The sequence below is a fragment of the Salvelinus namaycush genome, unplaced genomic scaffold (genome assembly GCF_016432855.1).
Source record: "Salvelinus namaycush isolate Seneca unplaced genomic scaffold, SaNama_1.0 Scaffold796, whole genome shotgun sequence".
In the NCBI taxonomy this organism is placed as follows: domain Eukaryota; kingdom Metazoa; phylum Chordata; class Actinopteri; order Salmoniformes; family Salmonidae; genus Salvelinus; species Salvelinus namaycush.
The window spans coordinates 39084-53989 of NW_024061526.1; the positions used below are offsets into that span (position 1 = coordinate 39084).

Below are 14906 nucleotides of genomic sequence, written 5' to 3' on the forward strand. Positions count from 1 at the left end.
TGTCTCTATTATATTATGACAGACCAGCTGGATCCACTGTCTCTATTACATTATGACAGACCAGCTAGATCTAATGTCTCTATTATATTATGACAGACCAGCTAGATCTACTGTCTCTATTATATAATGACAGACCAGCTAGATCTACTGCCTCTATTATATTATGACAGACCAGCTAGATCTAATGTCTCTATTACATTATGACAGACCAGCTAGATCTAATGTCTCTATTATATTATGACAGACCAGCTAGATCTACTGTCTCTATTATATAATGACAGCCCAGCTAGATCTATTGTCTCTATTATATTATGACAAACCAGCTAGATCTACTGTCTCTATTATATTATGACAGACCAGCTAGATCTACTGTCTCTATTATATTATGACAGACCAGCTAGATCTACTGTCTCTATTATATTATGACAGACCAGCTAGATCTACAGTATCTATTATATTATGACAGACCAGCTAGATCTAATGTCTCTATTATATTATGCCAGACCAGCTAGATATACTGTCTCTGTTATATTATGACAGACCATCTAGATATACTGTCTCTATTATATTATGACAGACCAGCTAGATCTAATGTCTCTATTATATTATGACAGACCAGCTAGACCTACAGTATCTATTGTATTATGACAGGCCAGCTACATCTACTGTCTCTATTATATTATGACAGACCAGCTAGATCTAATGTATCTATTACATTATGAAAGACCAGCTAGATCTAATGTCTCTATTATTTTATGACAGACCAGCTAGATCTACTGTCTCTATTATATTATGACAGACCAGCTAGATCTAATGTCTCTATTATATTATGACAGACCAGCTAGACCTACAGTATCTATTATATTATGACAGGCCAGCTACATCTACTGTCTCTATTATATTATGACAGACCAGCTAGATCTAATGTATCTATTACATTATGAAAGACCAGCTAGATCTAATGTCTCTATTATTTTATGACAGACCAGCTAAATCTACTGTCTCTATTATATTATGACAGACCAGCTATATATACTGTCTCTATTATATTATGACAGACCAGCTAGATCTACTGTCTCTATTATATTATGACAGACCAGCTAGATCGAATGTCTCTATTATATTATGACAGACCAGCTAGATCGAATGTCTCTATTATATTATGACAGACCAGCTAGATCGAATGTCTCTATTATGTTATGACAGACCAGCTAGATCTACTGTCTCTATTATATTATGACAGACCAGCTAGATCTACAGTATCTATTATATTATGACAGGCCAGCTACATCTACTGTCTCTATTATATTATGACAGACCAGCTAGATCTAATGTATCTATTACATTATGACAGACCAGCTAGATCTAATGTCTCTATTATTTTATGACAGACCAGCTAAATCTACTGTCTCTATTATATTATGACAGACCAGCTATATCTACTGTCTCTATTATATTATGACAGACCAGCTAGATCTACTGTCTCTATTATATTATGAGAGACCAGCTAGATCGAATGTCTCTATTATATTATGACAGACCAGCTAGATCGAATGTCTCTACTATATTATGACAGACCAGCTAGATCGAATGTCTCTATTATGTTATGACAGACCAGCTAGATCTACTGTCTCTATTATATTATGACAGACCAGCTAGATCTAATGTCTCTATTATATTATGACAGACCAGCTAGATCTAATGTATCTATTACATTATGACAGACCAGCTAGATCTACAGTATCTATTATATTATGACAGACCAGCTAGATCTAATGTCTCTATTATATTATGACAGACCAGCTAGATCTAATGTCTCTATTACATTATGACAGACCAGCTAGATCTACTGTCTCTATTATATTATGACAGATCAGCTAGATCTACTGTCTCTATTATATTATGACAGACCAGCTAGATCTACAGTATCTATTATATTATGACAGACCAGCTAGATCTACTGTCTCTATTATATGATGACAGACCAGCTAGATCTACTGTCTCTATTATATTATGACAGACCAGCTAGATATACTGTCTCTATTATATTATGACAGACCAGCTAGATCTAATGTCTCTATTATACAATGACAGACCAGCTAGATCTACTGCCTCTTTTATATTATGACAGAGCATCTAGATGTACAGTATATATTATATTATGACAGACCAGCTCGATCTACTGTCTCTATTATATTATGACAGACCAGCTAGATCTAATGTCTCTATTATATTATGACAGACCAGCTAGATGTACAGTATCTATTATATTATGACAGACCAGCTCGATCTACTGTCTCTATTATATTATGACAGACCAGCTAGATCTACAGTATCTATTATATTATGACAGGCCAGCTAGATCTACTGTCTCTATTTGTCCACTAGGGGGTGTGGCATTATTTCATCAGCAACACTGCCTTGTAGTAAGCATTTGATGCTGAATTGACTAAATGCAGCTTCTATGGGCTAGTCTCCCCTGCCCTTTTAATACGATCAAAGTTCCTTGTGTTGTCAGGGAGCAACTGCCTTTTATTTATAAGACAAATAAGAATATTGTTACTGAATGCAGCTTGTGTGTGCTCTGTGCTCCCTCGCCCTGTTCAAATGATCAAAGGAAATAATGCTGGTGAGGAGTGGAACTGGACTGGTGTCTGATGGCCCTGTGTTTTCCATGTTGGAATTACAACCCTTCTTTTATGGAGTAAATCAAAAGCACAAGAGAATGTGAGATGTTATTGATAATAAATCAATTGGTTTCATGCATTTGTCTCTCTGTGTGTGTGTGTCTGAATGTGATTGTATTTCGTCATATCGCAAACATTTGTGATATCAGATAGGTTAAGATATTAAAAAGTAATTGGTGATTTTTTCAACAGTGTTGCATGATGGGAATCTAGTGGTTCACTGATATAATCTAGTAAACAGAATAAACTACTTTTCCACCACTCTGTGTGCAAGTGCATTCCTAAACGGCATTTAACGCAGGTCGATGTGATATGATATTATCAGAACACAAAGTGGTTACCGTTAGCGGAAAATGTTGGCACTGGAGAGACTTTTCCTCCACTAAGCAGAAGAGATACCGTGATCAAGAAGGTGGTTCACCCAGTGTGGGGCTCAGCCATTGCACTCTGGCTGTGCTGACCCCTTGTGAATTTTCCAAATGTGGGAATCTCGATTGCATAATTTATGGTAGTGGTCGTTTGCGCTTTACCCTGATGTCTTTGTTAATGATAAACCGTTGCTTGGCGGCAGGCTTAAGGATGACTTGAGTCAACTGACTGTGCTTATGGAGATCTTTGAAGTCAGTTGTGAAAGAGACTTTGTGGACCAATCGAAAGGTGGAAACATTTGTTTGTAGCAAAACATTGTTGGCATTTTGTCGAAACATTACGTTGCGAAATGCAGCATTGTATTTATGCCACGCTGGTACTTCAATCAAGAGATAGTTGAGAAGCCACTCTAACCCCCCCCGGTCATGATGTGTCATACGCGCCCCATGCGCTTCCAATATGAAATTGTCCATACATGCGTTCCTCCTTAGCACAGAACAATGCAATAGGTTTTCAACATCCAGAGCTTTTGTGTATTTATTGTGGCTAGTAGGATAGCTGCATGGGAAACTGTTGCTGATGATGTATTTGTCAGAAGTCATTGTATTTGTCCGTTTTTTCCCACAAGGCTGAAATATGTGCCCTCGCTTTGAAATGTTAGCAAGGTTTGTTTGTATTTCATCCAACTATCTGTGCTAAAAAGTGATGGCTACAGTATATGTAATTTCTTCCACTTTTTGAGTGAGCCAAAGTTCAAGCTGCTTATCTATTTGGTGAGAATGCAATGTCTGTTTATCAGACTCACTTTGACTTTATATGGTGTACCAAGAGATGTGCCTTCGCTTACGGCCATACCAGCCTGAAAACGCCTGATCTCGTCTGACCTCGGAAGCTAAGCAGGGTCGGGCCTGGTTAGTACTTGGATGGGAGACCGCCTGGGAATACCAGGTGCTGTAAGCCTTTTGTCCACTAGGGGGTGTGGCATTATTTCATCAGCAACACTGCCTTGTAGTAAGCATTTGATGCTGAATTGACTAAATGCAGCTTCTATGGGCTAGTCTCCCCTGCCCTTTTAATATGATCAAAGTTCCTTGTGTTGTCAGGGAGCAACTGCTTTTTATTTATAAGACAAATAAAAATATTGTTACTGATTGCAGCTTTGTGCTCCCTCGCCCTGTTCAAATGATCAAAGGAAATAATGTTGGTGAGGAGTGGAACTGGACTGGTGTCTGATGGCCCTGTGTTTTCCATGTTGGAATTACAACCCTTCTTTTATGGAGTAAATCAAAAGCACAAGAGAATGTGAGATGTTATCGATAATAAATCAATTGGTTTCATGCATTTGTCTCTGTGTGTGTGTGTGTGTGTCTGAATGTGATTGTATTTCGTCATATCGCAAACATTTGTGATATCAGATAGGTTAAGATATTAAAAAGTAATTGGTGATTTTTTCGACAGTGTTGCATGATGGGAATCTAGTGGTTCACTGATATAATCTAGTAATCAGAATAAACTACTTTTCCACCACTCTGTGTGCAAGTGCATTCCTAAACGGCATTTAACGCAGGTCGATGTGATATGATATTATCAGAACACAAAGTGGTTACCGTTAGCGGAAAATGTTGGCATTATGTTGCGAAATGCAGCATTGTATTTATGCCACGCTGGTACTTCAATCAAGAGATAGTTGAGAAGCCACTCTAACCCCTCCCGGTCATGATGTGTCATACGCGCCCCATGCGCTTCCAATATGAAATTGTCCATACATGCGTTCCTCCTTAGCACAGAACAATGCAATAGGTTTTGTAAGAAATTGTAATAGATACTGGAAACTAGTAATAACAACTTCTCAACATAAGCCATCTTTTATACAAAATACACACACTCTTCTTTTCTCTTGGACATATGCTGGACTCATTAAGACACCAACCACAGACACACACAACTCCCCTCCCCCATGACAACCACAGACACACACAACTCAAGGTTGGAGCACAAAACAAAGAACTATCTCAGGAACCAATGGAACGTTGACACCAGGCCTGATCAGGACTACCCAAGACCCAGATCGACCAATCGGAAGGCCAGACTACTAGATCAACCTACTTCATTCAATGCATATAAAAAGCTGTACAACTGTTTAGACTGCCTCTTTCCTGACGATTCCATACGAATCAGACAGAAGGGAGCCGTGCTGCACGCTTTGCCTAATATTTTTACACTTGAATAAACCTGCCTTATTATACAATTATCCACCTCGTCCTATGTCTCCACTTGTTCTCCTGTCTCCAGTAAACGTTTTATCAACAGAAACTTGGTAAGCAGAGGATGGTTTTAGACATCTTTGAATTAGGTCCATAGAAAATTGATCAGACAGGAGACACGTGGGAGAAAGATTCCAGAAGGAGAGGTGACCTGTTCGAAGGAGAATCGCGATTCAACTCACCCAGGAAACTGATCAAAAGAGCTCGAAACTAAAAGGTAAGCAGATGCCTGTTTAATCAAAATCTGTATATTGTATTATAGCCAATATCTAAATTATGATCAGGAGTACTAGGGTGAGTGTGAATTGTTGTTAAATTTATGTGGAATTGTTTAGAATCAAAGGCATTGTGTAAAGATATTTGCGAAGTATAAAATCAAGTCGTATTAGTAATCTGGAACTAGTTGAATTGTTCTTCAACTAGGAGTATCGGGGATAAATCTAAGCTTGATGAAGTGTTGCTGTTCAAGTCGTATTAGTAATCTGGAACTAGTTGAATTGTTCTTCAACTAGGAGTATCGGGGATAAACCTAAGCTTGATGAAGTGTTGAAATGTAATGTAATCTGTTCAAGTCGTATTAGTAATCTGGGGCTAGTGGAAATGGCACCCCACTAGAAGCATCAGTGAGAAATCTAAACTTGACATTTCGGGATTCAAGTCGCATTAGTAATCTGGGACTAGTCGAAATATTCTTCCACTAGGAGCATCGGGGAGAAATCTAAGCTTGAACTAGGAGTAATGGTATTAAACCTGAAACTCTCCAAATTAATGTGAGTGATTGAACGTTCCACGAGACCGATTGCTACTAATTAGCTATATGCTAAGTTGAGGCTGTGGTTAGAGTGACCGCCGAGTCAGAATGTGGGAGCTGCTGTGAAGCAGCTATTTTCTGCTGATAAATTGACCTGGTTTTTCCCTCTCGTGCTGTTGGTAAATCCTTAAGGGTTAGAATTAATTTGACAATTATTTTAGAAGCGCTTGAATTCACTAGTATATTGTCCCCAAAGGAAATTTCTGAAATGTTTTGGCAAAGTATTTAATTAATCGAAAAAAGTTCAAATTAATCGAAAAAGTTAAAAGCAATAATAACTTTCGAATAAAAGATCCTATAATTGTCATTCCAATTATATCAGGAGCGCTTGAATTCATAGGTATATTGTACCAAAAGGACAGTTCTGAAATATTTTGCCAAAGTATTTAATTAATTGAATAAGCGAAAAGCAATAATAATTTTTGAATATAAGTACCTAAAATTGTCATTCCAATTATATCAGGAGCGCGTGAATATATTAGTATATTGACCCAAAAAGGTATAGCTGAAATATTGTTGGAAAATGAAAATAATTCATCGAATACACGGTAATAAAATTCTTTGTGCACACGGGTCGGACACGAGATTGGTGGGTGTTAGAGCTAAGGATACATCGCTGGTTTCGATCAGTGACGGGCTAAAAGTATACAAAGATATTAATAGACCCAGACATAGCTTAACGACAAAATGACCACGACTATCGTCCCCAAACACAAATTCAATGAATACTTAGATCAGAGAATGGAAGACAGAGCAGGGGGGAGACTACAATATAAAGCCATTAAAAAGATCTGGGAAAAAGTGAGGCTAAAATGGATGCAAGCAGGTTACCTTAGTGGGGCGGCCCCATCAAAAGGGCAACTCCTCACTATGGAGAAAGAATTAGAGGAAGCAGTGAAGGAAGGGATACAAAGTGAAGTTGAAAAGAATAAGAGTCACTTATTTAAAAAGGAAGGAACAAAGCATAGGGAAAGAGCAGAGGCTGAGCTGAAAATAGGAATTTGGGCAATTGAAGAGATTAGGAGAGCTCTCCCTTACAGGAAACCTGACACGATGGGGGTGGTCACTGGAGCACCAACTGACACCAAAGAGGGCAGGCCCAACAATAATGATGCCCCACCTACCACCACAGCAGCCCCATCGGCCCCCACCCAACTATACCCGGAACTGCCACAGGGAGAGAAAATAACACCACCTCCCTATTCTCAAAATCCATTCAGCCACCTCCCTCAAAACCCTTTTTTGACCCCTGCTGTGGTACAGGCACCAGTGTTTGTGGTGCATGAAGGACACCTAAAAGGAAGCATGACTTTGGGGATCCAAGAAGGGCAACTCGTGTGTGAAGAGAGGCCTGATCATCAAGAAAGGGAGGAAAGGGATAGAGCATACACACAGGGACGTGGGGGGGGTTCGAACCCTGCCTCACTACAGGGACACGGTGGGTCTCTACCAACCTACCCACAAGGACGGGGTAGTGGGTCTCAACCAGGCCCTTTGAAGAGAGAAGACAGAGAGCTGATTCAGTTTTCTTCCACTCCAAACCCAGATTGGTTCAGAAACAGAACACAGGGGGATAGTCAAATAGTCTCTGAAGGGTCATGGTCGTCACCAGGACAATGTTCCTCTGGGGCCTCATTAAGAAGGAACCACAGCAAGGACGATGAAGGTGAGAATAAAACAGGACAAGATGAAGAGGAGGTGGAGCGAGACCTCAGGGAGTCAGTGGCACTGGCCAGATCTATGATAGAAGATGCTGAACGTGGAGAGGGCTCGTACCATATAAAAGGGGTAATGATGGGGAAGGTGACGGTTTTGATCGAACCTATTAGACAGTCCGTACGTCTCAGGGAACAGAACAGCAGGGGTGTCTCGTCCAGGGCAGATTGGGATCCCAAACATAGGGGACGAGAAGGGTCGGAGATGCAGATGCCATTGAGGCCCACTCCGGACGGAGGGCATGAAGAATACCAACCCTGGAAAATAACAGACCTTACCACTTTGATGGGGCAATTACCCAGCCTGCATGGGGGTGCCTCTGCATGGCTCCTTCAACTGCAAACACTGACGTCAGGCCTACGGCTCTGTCTAGGTGACATGAGGGCCCTTCTGGCTAGAGCAACAGACCATACCACCATGAGTGCTCTGATAAGAGAGGCAGATCTTGCCACAGCCCCGGCTGCACTGGCCCAGGAAGACTTCCGAGCGGAATTGTGGGCAGTGTTGAGAAGGGCATATCCCACAGAACGAAACCATGCAACCCTTTCATCATTCACCATCAATCCAGGAGAACAACCGGCAGCCTACCTCGACAGAGCGAAGACCACATGGAGAACTGTTCATGAAGAACCATATGACCATACTGGCACCACGGTCAGCATGTGGAAGGAGATGGTGGTGAGCGGTGCTCCAATTGAGGTCCGAACTAAACTTAGGGCCACGGTGGGGTTAATGGCACTTCCCCAGGCTCAGTTCAATTCCCATGTGCATCACCACATCACCCAATACAATAAGGATAAGGGAGGGGCTGAAACACAAGTCCAGTCCCTACAGGTACAACTTTTGAAACTACAATTGAAAGAGGCCCAGAAAGGAGAAAAACCCAAGAAACAGATGGTGGCTGAAGATCAACCAGACATCTCACAAATCATTGAAAAAACGGTTTCACAAATGATACAGCAACAACAACCCCCCATGTCAACCCCACAGGGACCTACCCTACCATCACAACTCCTGGATCAGCCATTACCCATGGTCACCCCACCATACTATCAACCAACACAACAAGGTTATCCTTCAACATGGGGACAACAACCACGTTACCCATCACCCTGGGGGACAGGACAAGCACGACCAATGAACTGCTACAATTGTAAACAAACTGGACATATGGCACGTCAGTGCCCATACCCATTGACACCGACCCAACATTACTGGATGGCCAATCGGGCACTACAAACCACCCCAAGAGGACGTGGAGGAGTCAGGCCAATGATGTACCAACCACGTGCAGCCCAGCAACCTGCATACAATCACCCAAACCCAGACCCAAATCAGCAACCACCTCCTCCTTTCCAGGGCATGTCAGATGAATATGCCCCATGGCCCTGAAGCTGCCCACCACCACAGAACGAGAATGGGGGTCAACATTTTCCACTACACACCGAACCAACTATCATGTGTGAGGTGGAGGGAGTGACCCACCAATTTTTGGTAGATACAGGATGTACGTATTCTGCCATAAGATCTCGTCAACCACTCTCTTCGGAAACAATACAGGTGGTGGGGGTATCAGGAACACCCGAAGCACAAAACAAGACCATTCCATTGCTTTTCTCATGGGGCCCTTCCAATTTGAAGCATCAGTTCCTATACTGTCCCAATTGTCCAATCAACCTCCTAGGAAGGGATCTACTATGCAAACTGAAATGTTCAATTTACCTTACTGAGAAGGGCGTGGAGGTCTCCATTGATCCTATTCCCTCAACACCTGCCCACCCCGTCAGTGTACTGATGTTACCTATCATCCCAACCCCTGTGTTGTCAGCAACACAAGAAATCTATTGGCTAAAATGCATTGAGACAGGTCCTGGGACCCCGGAGGTCCAGTTTAAGTTCAATCAACTGAAATCACAGATCTATGCATTACACCCATACAAGACCCCACAAGCTGAAATTCACTGTACATTGAATGTGACAGACAATGACGTGAACACATACACCGATGACTGGGATGAGAACATGATGCACCTAACGCCATCCATCAGGTGTTGCACCATTGTGTGTGGACAAGAGGGGGTGGCAGCACCAGTCATCCTACCACCTCATTTGAAATCCTGGTACCTACTAGGGGAGGAGTCAGCTCCCCATGTTACACTGGCAGTGGGTAACGGTTTTGAAGCAAGGAGCCTGGGCCCTATGATCAGACGAGCATCCAAACTTCAGTGGGAACCCACCCAAACACCGGGAATACACAAGGCCACCACTGAAAACATGTGGAGGTTCATGACTGTTGACACTGAAGAACACTGTCTTCCAGAACGACTGACCCTGCCAAGACACCATGGTAAGCCATACACCGACCACCCATCTACCAAAGCATTGATCTCCACCATAGATGAAAGGTTATGGACTCACACCCCTTTTGATGTGGGCCAACTACAGGTGGCACCGGTCACCATCACCCTACTAAATCCAGATCAAATACCTATCTACCGAACTCAATACCGTTTGAAACCCGAACAGATCATGGGGATCGAACCGACCATTGATGGGTTACTGAGAGCACAGGTTATCTATCGAACTGTATCTCCATGGAACACGCCGATCCTACCAGTGCTGAAAGCCGGAGGAGAAACATACCGGATGGTTCAAGACTTCCGAGCAGTAAATGACGTTACTGCACCTATAGACCTACCTGTCCCTGACCCTCACATCACTCTGAGCAATCTGTCTCCAAAACACCAATACTTCACGGTGGTGGATCTGGCTAATGCTTTCTTCAGCATCCCACTTGATGAAGCCTCTCAGCCACTCTTTGCTTTCACGTATGAACATCAACAGTACACTTATTTTGTTCTTCCACAGGGTTATAGGTGTTCACCCGGAATATTCAATCATATCCTTAAGACACACCTGGCAGAGTTGAAAATCCCAGAAGGTGTGATACTGATCCAATATGTAGATGACCTTTTGCTGGGGGCTCCCACTTCTGATCTCTGCCTAAAGATGACAAAAACATTACTGGACTTCCTGGCCGTCAAAGGATACAAAGTCAAAATGAGCAAAGTCCAGTCCTGTCGCAGAACTGTCCTTTTCCTTGGCAGAGAAATCTCGGGAGAAGGAGCAGGACTCTCCAAAACCCACAGAGACTCTATACTTCATCATCCACGCCCCATCACTGTGTCGGGAATGTTGTCTTTCCTTGGCTTGACAGGGTACAGCCGAACACACATCCCAGACTACACTGCCAGAACTGAGCCACTGAGAGAAATAGTGCGAGAGGCGGGACCAAGGAACCTACACTCGTCATTGACATGGACCACTGAAGCATCAAAGGCGTTTGCACTCTTGAAAACAGATCTCTCAGTGGCAGCAGCATTGACATCACCTGACTACAAAAACAAATTCCATCTGGATGTTTCTGAAAAGGAAGGATTCACATCATCCATCCTTTTTCAGAAACAAGAGGGGGAGATGTATGATGTATCACTCCTCCAAATTGGACCACATTGAAGTAGGACAAACCACGTGTTCCAGATATGTGGCTGCAGTGGCAAAAGCTATTGAAAAAACAGCCCACCTGGTAATGTGCCATCCATTGGAAATACACACCCACCATGGGGTTGCAGCATATCTGATGAGCAAAGAATTCATGTTCAGCGCTGAAAGAAAAACAAAAATCCAGAATAAATGCACACAATCACACATCACATTTGTCAACACTGACAAAAACATGGCAGACGCACTCAATGCTGAAGAAGGTCTACCCCACTCCTGTGCAGAAAGAGCTGCACAGGAACTGAAACTGAGACCTGACCTGGGGAACGAACCACTCACCAACCCGGACCTATGGTTATACACAGATGGATGCTGCTATAGAGGAGAGGAAGGGAACATAGCAGCATACGCAGTGGTGCAGCAGCTCCCGGATAGATCACATGTGACTTTGGAATCTGCCATCATCACACAACCTGCATCAGCCCAGTTAGCTGAAATCATAGGTTTGACACAAGCTCTGGAAAGAGCTGAAGGAAAGACTGTAAACATCTACACCGACTCAGCGTATGCTCATGGAGCAGTCCATACTGATGGACCACAATGGGTTAGACGCAACTTCACCACCACAGGAAACCTGCCAATCAAACACAAGACACAGATGGAAAAACTGATTAAATCAGTCTCACTACCTAAGAAGGTGGCCATCATGAAGTGTAAAGGACATCAACAACTGAAAAACAGAGTCAGCAAGGGAAATGATGCAGCTGACAAAGCAGCCAAGAAAGCTGGTGGATACACCCCGAGACAAATGATACTTCAGATCCAACCAGCTCGGACTGAGCTCACAGGGCAACACATAAAAGAACTCCAGTTTTCAGCAGGACCCTATGAACACTCAGTATGGGGACAGAAAGGGGCCACCAAAGGACCTGATGAACTGTGGAGATGCCATGATGGCAGATTAGTGGCCCCTGCAAACCTCTGTCCAGAACTATTACGAGAAGCTCATGGGCCCACACACGAAGGCAAACTGAAGACTTTACAGAAGGTGTCCCACATCTGGTGGCACCCCCACATGAAAGACATGACAGATTTGTTTTGTGACGAGTGTAGCATTTGTGGTAGCCACAATCCAAAGAAACCATATCAAACGCCCATGGGTTCATACCCAGTCCCAAATGCTTGTTTTCAGGACATCAGCATAGATTACACAGATATGGGGCAAGACAATGTGACAAATGGAAAAAGGTACCTGTTAGTTATGGTAGACAGGTTCTCTAAATGGGTTGAGGCAGTACCAACAGCAAGGGAGGATGCAAAATCGGTCATTAAGTGGCTGCAAACCGAACTCATACCAAGGTATGGAGTCCCCAGGCAAATCAGATCCGACAATGGATCCCACTTCAGTAACAAACACCTGAGACAGGTGGAGGAAAGATTTGGCATTGTACACAAATTTGGGTCAGTGTACAAGCCCCAATCGCAGGGCCTCGTGGAGCGCTCAAATCAGACCCTTAAGGCTAAGATAGCTAAGGTATGTGCAGGTTCGAAGTTGACGTGGGTTGAAGCCCTGCCCCTGGCATTGATGGCCATGAGAGCCTCTCCTCATGAGATAATGACTGGAAGAGTCATGCCTGGAGGGAGGTCATATGCCCGCCCTTGATGTACAACAAATTGTAATGTCTGAATATGTGAGAAAACTGACGGAACTGTCTGCAGCTCTCTCCAAACAGATTCACAAGGTCCAGGAGGGGGAGCTGACGGGAGATCCGGCATCACTGAAGGTAAAAGTTGGTGACTGGGTAAGGGTGAAAGTCCACAAGAGAAAGTGGCTAGAACCCAGGTGGACTGGACCGTACGAAGTGAAGGAGGTTACTTCACACTCAGTCCAGGTCAAAGGTAAATCGGGCGCACCTTGGCATCACCTTACACATTGTACACCAGCCCCAACTCCTTCCAGAACTCTGACTGAAGTCAGGGCCGATTTGGCCAATCTCAATTCGACTCCAAACAAACAAACCTTAGTTGGTGAAAATGGGACGCCAGCCCCAGTTTCCACGAACTAAGGCTACTCACCTAGGACCGGGATATCTCACTCCCTGGGAAAGAATGGGAATTTCAGGTCCCTTGTTTGTTATTTTCATAATCATTACTGGAGTGTCCCTAGGAACTCTCTCATGGCTCATACAACAGCTCACACATCCACCCCTCTCCCATCTTACAACCACTAATGACACGTCTAACATTACCCTCGATCTCACCAGTCCTGCCATACACAAACGTAGCACTACAACCACAGACCAACCCTGTACTCCAACAGAGGTTAGAAGCACCACCTTATGTGTACCCGTTAATGTGACTACCACCATTACACTGTCTTGGGGGTTATTGGGAAAAGCTAGGAATGGCCTGGGAGGGCATGCTTTGGAGTACACCAGATTTAACTGGTATATGACAAAAGGGGGGTTTCAGGAGTGGTCATGGAAGAGCCTGGTCGCTGAGACTGGTCCTGACTGGTCCAGTTATTCATCAGGGCAAGCAGTTCTTATCTGGCGGAAAAGATTGTCACTGACTAGGACTAAATTGCGTAATTGGGGTTTATCACTAATTATCCGACCAGGTACTGGGACGGGTTGTCAGGATTTTATACTAGCACCACAGGTAGAGCCTAGCAAGGATCTACTCTACTGGCCATTAAAAATCTGCATTACACAGCAGGCTCAGCCCTCTGCTATTTCTGACCGGTTTACTGTTTTAACATCTAGGGGGAAGGGTGATTGGGGTCCTATTAATATGGTCACCACTCCTACCACCTCTGATGATATCATTCTTACTGCCACCGGAATCTCAGGGTTCTCTAACAATTGGCTCCTATTGACTGAACAAGCAGCTAATATGACCCTGCAAAGCTGCGTCGTTTGTATGGGAGCTCGGCCATTGCTCCGCATAGTCCCAGCCGCTATTAGCGGAGACTGTCTAATGCCCCTTATGGACAGAGACAACCCACCTGAAAAGTGTTCACAGTGGGACGCTGTTTATCCGGTAGTCACCACGGTGGTCAAGAAACCGATATTCTCCTCCAGTGTGGCTAGAGCTAATTTTACATGCATAAACATGACAGTTGGAGGGACATTGTTGGGTAAGCTCCCTGCTAGTTGGTGCTTGTACACTCACATGCTCACGGAAATCTTTAAACCAGTGTCTAGAGCTGATGTGTGGTGGTGGTGTGGGGGAACTAGTCTGTTTGACAGACTTCCCCTCAATGCCACTGGTACCTGTGCACTTGTAACTCTTTTGTTGCCCATCTCTGTTTACCCCATAGGCGTCCAAGATCTGCTCACCCGTATACAAGCCCTGGGTCCTGAATATTGGCCTATCAGGACCAAGCGCACGGTGGGCCCTTCTGCTGGGGACCCAACTTACATTGATGCAATTGGCGTCCCCAGGGGGGTACCAGACAAGTATAAATTGGTTGACCAAGTGGCCGCAGGTTTTGAATCATCATTTTGTTGGTGGTGTACAGTTAATAAAAATGTGGACAGAATTAACTACATTCAT

The 14906-nt window shown here is 43.6% G+C and overlaps 1 non-coding gene and 1 pseudogene across 1 annotated transcript; both read left to right on the forward strand.

The window, feature by feature from the left end:
* Positions 1–3066: 3066 nt before the first annotated feature.
* On the forward strand, positions 3067–3216 carry LOC120042882 (annotated as a pseudogene).
* A 681-nt stretch (positions 3217–3897) lies between these two features.
* On the forward strand, positions 3898–4016 carry LOC120042891. The gene has a single exon (XR_005476253.1). It is a non-coding gene; the product is annotated as a 5S ribosomal RNA (ribosomal RNA).
* Positions 4017–14906: the final 10890 nt, after the last annotated feature.